Source organism: Procambarus clarkii, chromosome 89 (assembly GCF_040958095.1).
Source record: "Procambarus clarkii isolate CNS0578487 chromosome 89, FALCON_Pclarkii_2.0, whole genome shotgun sequence".
NCBI classification, from domain to species: domain Eukaryota; kingdom Metazoa; phylum Arthropoda; class Malacostraca; order Decapoda; family Cambaridae; genus Procambarus; species Procambarus clarkii.
Genome location: NC_091238.1, coordinates 9017148 through 9026955, shown reverse-complemented (window position 1 = coordinate 9026955; position 9808 = coordinate 9017148).

Sequence of the window (9808 nt, the reverse complement as noted above, 5' to 3'; positions counted from 1 at the left end):
GCCTTTGAGAAACTTTTACTCAAAAAATCCAAACACAAAGGTTTAATTATAAATTGTTTTTCTACAATTATTTTCTTCCAAATGTAAAGCAAATAGTTTTTACATGTTTAAATATAAAATTTATGGTGTTTTTTTGTAAAATTCATTAATAAATTGTGAATGATATATATTGGCTGAGTGAAACCTTTAAAATCCATTTAGTTATAATTTGAACAGAAAAAAGTAGTTTTCCAAATTTTCTAAAAATCGCTCTTTTTAACACAATTTGACTCCTTATGCATTCCACTAAACACTATATCATGTTTAAATATATAATTTATGTATTATTCCCTAAAATAATTTATATAAATTATATAAGTTGCTGGAAAGTGGTGTTAAAGATTCTGAAAACTTTTTGTTGTGTTATAATTGGAATGTTCTTATTAACTATGTCTCAAGTTCACAGTTTATCAAACAAGAATATTAACATTCGTCAACTCTTAAAATCTTATATGTTATCTTGCTGGTGCAAAATGGGGTGAATCTTTAGGAACAGCTATAGTATCTATATATCACAAATGGTGTTTTCCCTAACTCAAACAATGTAGGGTTTATTATTCTACACATATTTCTAATGACTCTTAGATGTTTACATTCTCTGAAGTATAATTGTGAAGGCTGTGTCCATCACTCTCAACACAGATTCTTAAACTCCTCTCAGCAGGTTCAACTATATAATTAGTTTCCATTTTGAATCTCCATGGACATTTGTATCCAAAATGAAACCAATGTGGTTTCCTTCAGCGCCTTTAGCCAGCACATTTGCTCATTCATTTCCACAGATTCCAACATGGTAGGGGATTTACAGAAATTTGTATATTCATATTGTTATATATTAAAAATATGAATGCAGTTCAATATGATAAGACAAATACATGAGTTTATGATAAATTCGTTTTCTGTGATATACCATTGATATGCTCTTTTTTTCTTTAAACGGCAGACTAAACTAAAGTGCTCACATCAACAGATTTGATGTATTAATGGTCAACGCTCAACAGAGTTAGTATAAATGTATTAGTATAAATCTTACTTGTCTCATTGTTAATTCACATTCAATGTCAACTTGTGGTTTTGATGTGGCACGTTTGGCCAAGACACCCCACCCCATTATGCACCCCATGCCCATCTTGTGGGCGGTTGTGGAAAGGGTTACAGAGGCACATAATGGGCTCAGGGACTGAACCCCACAATTCATTTAGCTAAGCAAGTTACAATCTTGATGAACTAGTTACAAAATTCAATATAAGTCATCACATCAACAATGGGTTCGAGATCGACCTCAAGTACAGGTTCTAAATTAACACTTTCCTGGATTTTCGACTTGGAATTACGGGCGTTTTCCCTAACCGCTTGTCGGATCACGACGTAAATTTACGGTGCAGTTTAACATATTTGTAAAAAATCCAGTTTAAATCCGATTTACTTGGGGTTTGTTTCAAACTCCGCGCCATGAAATTCCTGTTCTCTCGGGTAGGCCGCATGTCACGTCGGCCTACTGGGTCACGTGACAGGCCCATTGTTTTGTTGTCACGTGGAGCAATCGGATCTCTCTCCCCTCGGCCTCCCCTCGGCTCTCCCCTCGCCCAACCTACACAATGCAGACACAAAGAAAGTTCAGAAAAGAAAACGAGTTCGCAGGGCAGATGGAACAGTAAGACTACAGCAGGTTGTGGTGAACAAACCACAGGCAATTGTTGACTACAATAAGTTCATGAAGGGTGTTGACCACTTTGATCAAATGGTAAAGTATTACCATTTCGCCAGGAAATGTCACAAGTGGACCAAGAAAATAACATTTTATTTCTTGCAAATGGCATTGCAAAACGCTTATGCATTGTACAAGGCCAACACAGATGATCGAAGGAAACTAACTCTGCTCTAGTTCCATGAAGTTGCTATTTGGTCTTTATTGAAATTTGACAAGGCAGAGTGGCCTGCAACAACTACACCATCTCCACATCTAGTTCATGCTCCAGACATAAATCATGACACTGGTCCTGTGTATCCTGCTGCTGACCCGTCAACACCTGGCCCGTCGGGTGTAAGGCGCCCTCTTTTCACGTCTACACCTAGTGCTGAAGCTGAATCTGATGAAGATAATTCATATTCCACATTAGTGTTTGAAAACAATAGTGAGAGCGACGATTCAGACAGTAGTTTATTGCCAACCCAGAGACAACAGCGACGTGTTGTTATAGCAGAGACTCGCCTGAACTATAAATTGAAACATGAGCTGGTAAAAATCCCCAAACGTCGCAGGTGTGAAATGTGTGCAAAGTCGGGTATCAGGAAGGAAACTGGCATAGCGTGCAAGACATGCGATGTTCCACTTTGCGTCATACCTTGTTACACCACTTATCACAGGAAAAGGGTGTATTGGGTGGACAAGAAATAACCACCTACATCAGCTTCACTCCACCTAGGAACATCTGTTGAGCAACTTCAGGAATCAGTACCTGAAGGAGGTGGAGTGGAGATAAAATGCTCAACTTATTTTACTACAATCGTCTTTGCTTTGGTAAGTACACATAATTGTCTTAGATTGTTTCAGTATTGTAGTCTATTTTCTTAGGAATATTTTGATACCTAAATGAGAACTGTAGCACGAAAACTAAAGTAAGTATACATGAAACAAGAGAAACTTTTTTGTGGGTGTTGCGGGTGTGAGTTGGAGTGTCAAGAGCGGGTTCCGGTTGTGTGTTTTCCGTCATCTCTACAGCTGTGAATTCCAAGGAATTGTATTTGATATGCATATGTCTGTGTAGGGAATTTTATTCCGAACACTATACAAAAAAAACGGTGTGAAACAAGTATAAACTTGAAAAACATGAGCAAAGTAAAAACTTTTGACGCTCACGGGTACAAACACGCGTAAGATTTTATTCCCCGCAAATTTATTTGATGCTGTGTTGGCCAACTCTACCCATGTTCTTATAGAACTTTCTATTGCGAACACATTGCTATAAAAATGAAATACGTAGCTCCAGAAATAATGTCAGGACAGTGAAATAAGTATAAACATTCAAAGCACTGCATCCCACCAGTGTCATCCCTGCTGAAATCAAGGCTAACGCTTCGCCCAGTTCCCACACTCGTGCGGGTCACCCGATACCATAATTAGACATTGATAGGCATATGTCTGGGTGGGGAATTTTATTGCGAGTTCAGTGATATCAAAATGAGCGCTGTAGGATGACTGTGAGGCTGGCAACAAACGAAAGAGTATGAACATTTACTTCCTGTTTGGGTGTCACGGCGAGTCATCTTCGTGTTTATTTACTTCGTGGTGGGATACCAAATGCTTCGGTGACATTTTATGCATATGATCTTGTAGAGAATTTTATTGCCAACGCATTGATACCAAAATGAAAAACGTAGCTCGAGAATTGAGGTTAGGAGCGTGAAAAGATTATAAACTTTTTTGTGTTTACACTTGAGCGCCCAGAACGCCGCGCACACAACCTGCTTGGTTTTCCAGCTAGTGCCGCGCGCACTAATGTGTTAAGCAACTGACATATGTGGAGAGCTAGTATCAAAATTTATATGTTTGTCCTGCACACCGCCCCCCATCCAGTGGGCAGCGGTGGATAGGTTACAATCACTCAGTTACTACCTACAGTTAGCAAACTGGGGATATTTGGCTAAAATTTCTGGTAGCAGATCATTTTGAATGAAATATTGACACATCGCTGGAACATTGGTTATAGAATTGTCTCTAAATTCATGTATCTTTTCGCACTCCATCACATAGTGACGGAGGGTGTGCGAATAATTTTGTTGACACAGTTTACATTTGGTCAGGTCTACATCAGCAGATAATGAGAATTCCCAGAGATACTTGTAACCGAGTCTAAGCCGAGCAGTAGTAACATCTAGAAGTCTGCTGATTTTATTGGATGATCCATAGATGTGTGGCTCCTCTTGTATGATAGTATGATGATAGATGGAATTACTAGTTCCAGTTTCTAGGCAGGCGATGAGTACTCACAATAACCTTAATTAAGCGTCAAAACAAAAATGTGTATACTCTTTTTACTCTCCTGACCTTAGTTCTTGAGCTATGTATTTCATTTTGGTACCAACGTGTTCGCAATAACATTCTCTAGAAGAACATCAGCAAAAACGGTCACCAAAAGTTATATGAATACCAGCACCCAATAAATACCTACGTAGATGACTCGCCGTGAGTGCCCAAGAGCAACAAAATGTTTTTACTCTTGGGATTGTTATCACTTCCACACTTGTCCTACAGCGTTAATTTTGGTATCAATATACTCGCAATGAAATTCCCAACACGGTGATATGAATATAAACGTAGAATAATGGTCGCTGCCCACCCGCAAGAGTGTGGGAAGTGGCGGAACTGTTACCCAGTATTGGTGACAAGACGACACATGGGCGATACAGCGCTTTGAAAGTTTATAATTATTTCACTGTCCTGACATTATTATTGTATGTACGTCATTCATTTTTGTGCCAATGTTTTCGCAATAGAATGTTCTATGAGCCCGTAGGTAAAAAAGAGCAACAAAGCGTAAGATAGAATAGCACCATATATAAAACAACGCTGGTACATATCAGTGAGCGTCAAACACACACGAAATGTGTGTGTTTGATGGTGGTCAAACGATGTTTGATGTGTTTGATCAGGTGATGTCCTGATCCGCCTAATTAAAGTATGAATTATGTTGAGAAAAAATAAGAAAAAAGGGAAAAAACAGGGGTGGGAGAAACATGACAGAAAAAGAGTAAAAATACAATTTGGTCAACAAAACAGCATTGTTTAAAATAAAAGATATGGATTGACATTTTGGTGGTTAGGTAGGTTACATTGAGTTAATTAGGTAGTACTTAGTGTTTATCTGTTATAGATAGGAGCTGCATGCCTGGTATGGACCAATAGGCCTTCTGCAGTTACCTTTGTTTTTATGTTTTTGCCCTGTAACCTAAATGGTTAGAGAGGCACATATATGGGCTTAGGGACTGAACCCCACACTACATTTAGCTAAGCTGGTTACAATCTTGATGATATAGTTACAAAATTCTGTATAAGTCGTCACATTATCAATGGGTTCGAGATCAACCACAATTTCCTGAATGGATATAACAAAGGGGATATTAATAGGTTATTAAAATTGTCAACACACGATAGAACACGAAACAATGGGTATAAATTGGATAAGTTTAGATTTAGGAAAGACTTGGGTAAATACTGGGTCAGTAACAGGGTTGTTGATTTGTGGAATTTTTCTTAACTTATAAATTTATCTTTATTTATCTTAAACTGGTTGGGAGAGGTACAGTTTTTAACATAATTGGGAAGGTCATTCCACATTCGAGGTCCCTTGATTTGTAGAGCATTTCTAGTTTGACTAAGTCGTACTCTTGGAATATCAAATAGGTATTTGTTTCTGGTGTGGTGCTCATGGGATCTGTTACAACCTTCTAGGAAGCTTTTAGGGTCAGGATTGACATTACAGTGCAGCGTTTTATATATATAAAATACACATGAGAGTATGTGCAGGGACTTAATATCTAACATATTAAGAGATTTGAGTAAGGGGTCCATATATACTGCCCGGTTGCCTGAAATGCTATATGCCTACTATATTGGCTTTAGGTATTGTATGCACTAGCTCTATCTATAAATCCAACATTATGTTTGTAAATCAACTATGTATGTACTTTCCTGAATAAAATTGACTTTACTGTACACTTATATGCTCTGTGGATTTGTTATCCCCTATCGTTTGGGAGAAAAAAAATGACTAATACGTTCGGCGAATGACTTTGACTTCAACTTCACTTTGACTTCGTTCATGTCATCGTATTTTCCGTAATATATAAAGGTTATGACAATGCAATTATATTATTGTGTGCAAATAAGTTGGAAATTTCATGTACCCTAAAAATAGTAAAATAAAGAATAAGAATAATTAAATAATTGTTGTAGTAAATTGTCACACGTTCATCATACGCAAACGAACACACAGTTTGGAGCGTCAGTACAACAAGACCGCCGCCATTTTAAAACACGGCTTCGAATGTAAGTAATGTTTTTCTCGTACTAACACTGTATTATGCAATAGATTAGGTCTTGAATTCACAAATTTAGTTGTTACATCTGACAGAGTATGTTAGACTGTGTAATGCTGGTCCATGTTGACGTATTTGTGGGCTTGGTTGGTTTACATGTGATGGCACCCCAATATGGGCACCCCACAACTGCTGCATATTCTAGCTTTGGACAAGCAAAAGTGGTGAACAATTTCTTTAGTATTTCGCCATCCATGTATTTAAAAGCAATTCTGAAGTTGGAATGCATGGCATAGGCTCCTCACACAATGTTCTTTATGTGGTCCTCAGGTGATAGTTTTCTATTTAGAACCACCCCTAGATCTCTTTCTTTATCAGAATTCCTTAAAGATTTCTCACATGGTTTTCCTAATGATAGATTGTGGGCTGTAAGGGACAGGTTTGATGTATGGATTAGTTGATAGAAGTTCCAGTCCTCCTGTAGACAGGGATCTCACATCAGCTTGTATATTATACAAGGATAAGATTTGATAAATTCAGTTATTTGACTGAACACTGGCTCTGTTTAAATCAGAGATTTAAACATACATAGTCTAACCTAGCTCCTTTCTTTTTTACCTAGCTTTTACCTAGCCTAACCTAGCTTTTTTTTCCCAAGCCGGTCTATGGCCCGTGTTTTTTTTTCGATGCCTCAGTGGTCCATGCACAGGTCCGTTCAAGGGGATTAAATAGCCGTTCTATGGCCCCAGGGTTTTCTCAAATTTTCTTTCATAGCCGGTCTATGGCCCCTGGGTTTTACGAACTTTTTTTCCCAAGCCGGTCTATGGCGTGTATGTTAAATAAACCAAATTTTTCACTTTTGACAATTGAGCACCTGCTACATCCAGATTCTAGGGAGGAAAGGAATATAATATAATATCTAATATATCTATCTGTGTGAAATAGATTAAATCCATTTATTTGATATTCAGCTAATAGTTCTGTATTTTCTACATTCATCCATGTTTTGGTAAGTGCAATAATATGTATTGTTTCATTGCAGATTAGAGATTCAAGATAGTTCTAGATTTCCGAAGTACTGAAACGCGCGCCATACAGGCTTGGTGGATCTAGGTGCAAGGTAAAATTATTTACATTTACTTGTTTTGTATTTATATGCATATATGCATTTATATGCATTATTCTATAGAATAATAGATCTCGTAATAATTTTGCAAAAATAGTGGCATTTACTATTTTTAAAAGATTATTAAAAAATTTACTGATATGGTGCATTCGGAAGACAAACCCAATTTTTCACTTTTGACAATTGAGCTCAAGTGCAGGGGGGGGTGGGTTGTGTAAAAGCCTGGTTTGTGCCTCGGAGAGGCTATGGGATCCAGTAAGATCGTCCTTCCTTTCCTCCCTAGAATCTGGATGTAGCAGGTGCTCAATTGTCAAAAGTGAAAAATTGGGTTTGTCTTCCGAATGCACCATATCAGTAAATTTTTTAATAATCTTTTAAAAATAGTAAATGCCACTATTTTTGCAAAATTATTACGAGATCTATTATTCTAATAAGAGTTTGATAAAATACAGTAGACTGCCTACTGGTTTTACCTGTAATAAGGTTTGATACAGATGATTATCCGTTCCAGGGGATTAAATAGCCGTTCTATGGCCCCAGGGTTTTCTCAAATTTTCTTTCATAGCCGGTCTATGGCCCCTGGGTTTTACGAACTTTTTTTCCCAAGCCGGTCTATGGCCCCTGGGTTTTACGAACTTTTTTTCCCAAGCCGGTCTATGGCGTGTATGTTAAATAAACCAAATTTTTCACTTTTGACAATTGAGCACCTGCTACATCCAGATTCTAGGGAGGAAAGGAATATAATATAATATCTAATATATCTATCTGTGTGAAATAGATTAAATCCATTTATTTGATATTCAGCTAATAGTTCTGTATTTTCTACATTCATCCATGTTTTGGTAAGTGCAATAATATGTATTGTTTCATTGCAGATTAGAGATTCAAGATAGTTCTAGATTTCCGAAGTACTGAAACGCGCGCCATACAGGCTTGGTGGATCTAGGTGCAAGGTAAAATTATTTACATTTACTTGTTTTGTATTTATATGCATATATGCATTTATATGCATATATGCATTTATATGCATTATTCTATAGAATAATAGATCTCGTAATAATTTTGCAAAAGTAGTGGCATTTACTATTTTTAAAAGATTATTAAAAAATTTACTGATATGGTGCATTCGGAAGACAAACCCAATTTTTCACTTTTGACAATTGAGCTCGGGTGCAGGGGGGGGGTTGTGTAAAAGCCTGGTTTGTGCCTCGGAGAGGCTATGGGACCCAGTAAGATCGTCCTTCCTTTCCTCCCTAGAATCTGGATGTAGCAGGTGCTCAATTGTCAAAAGTGAAATTTGAGGATTTGAACCTGCGTCCGGGAGCATCCCAGACACTGCCTAAATCGACTGAGCTACAACAGGGTAAAAGGATCCAGGAAGTTCAGTAGAAGTTTGGTTTCAACCCTTTTACCCTGTCGTAGCTCAGTCGATTAAGGCAGTGTCTGGGATGCTCCCGGACACAGGTTTGAATCCTCATCACGGCCCTTGTGGATTTGTTCATTTGATGCATCACGTTATTGTGATCTGTGTGTGATGATGTAAGGGCGAAGAGGGAGAACGGCCTGTTGACATAGCTCGGGTGCAGGGGGGGGTTGTGTAAAAGCCTGGTTTGTGCCTCGGAGAGGCTATGGGATCCAGTAAGTTCAGTAGAACTTCGGTTTCAACCCTTTTACCCTGTTGTAGCTCAGTCGATTAAGGCAGTGTCTGGGATGCTCCCGGACGCAGGTTCGAATCCTCGTCACGGCCCTTGTGGATTTGTTCATTTGATGCATCACGTTATTGTGATCTGTGTGTGTAATTCTTCACTTGCTACAGCAACAGGAATGTGTGTGTATGTATTTGTGTTGTTGAATATGACCGAACGTGTAAGATTAATGATTCTAACACAAATCGTCTGAATATTTGTTTTTCTTCACTGTCGAGAGTAGTTAAAAAAATTTACTCGAGTTTATTTTCACACTTTATTTATGGTCCTTAAGTCCCTCTCCTTAATGCTGCTGCTGGTTCTCGCATCTTTGCATCGCTTGTATGTTTGGGGGTTTGGCCTCTTGCTATATATTGATTCCATTTGTGTGTGTTTGGGTCTCAGGCCCTCTCGCAATTTCTGTTGAACAAACCCCTTTTCCTAGTTCTGCATCTCTCCTTTGGTACAAATTTTGTTGTGCTTTTATCATATATTTCACAAAACTTGACATACATTTCATTTACTTCATGTCCTATCAGCAAGTGTTTGTCAAATTCTTTAAGGAAAGTTTATCATCCTGATTGCAGATCTCTAGCGCTATTATGTCAACTTCTTGTGGATTCGCAATCATTATTTAATTTACCTTTAGGTGTTCTTTCACCAGCACAGCAACACTGTACCTCTCCCAACCAGTTTAAGATAAAAACTAAGTACTAACTAATTAACTCAATGTAACCTACCTTACCCCCAAAATGTCAACCCATGTCTTCTATTTTAAACAATGCTGTTTTGTTGACCAAATTGTATTTTTGTTTTTTTCTGCAATGTTTCCCCCCCCCTCCTCCACCACTCTACCACCACATTGAGTTTAGTAGCTCTGTGCACGTCAGGTGCTGTTTAATATACAGACCTACTCCTC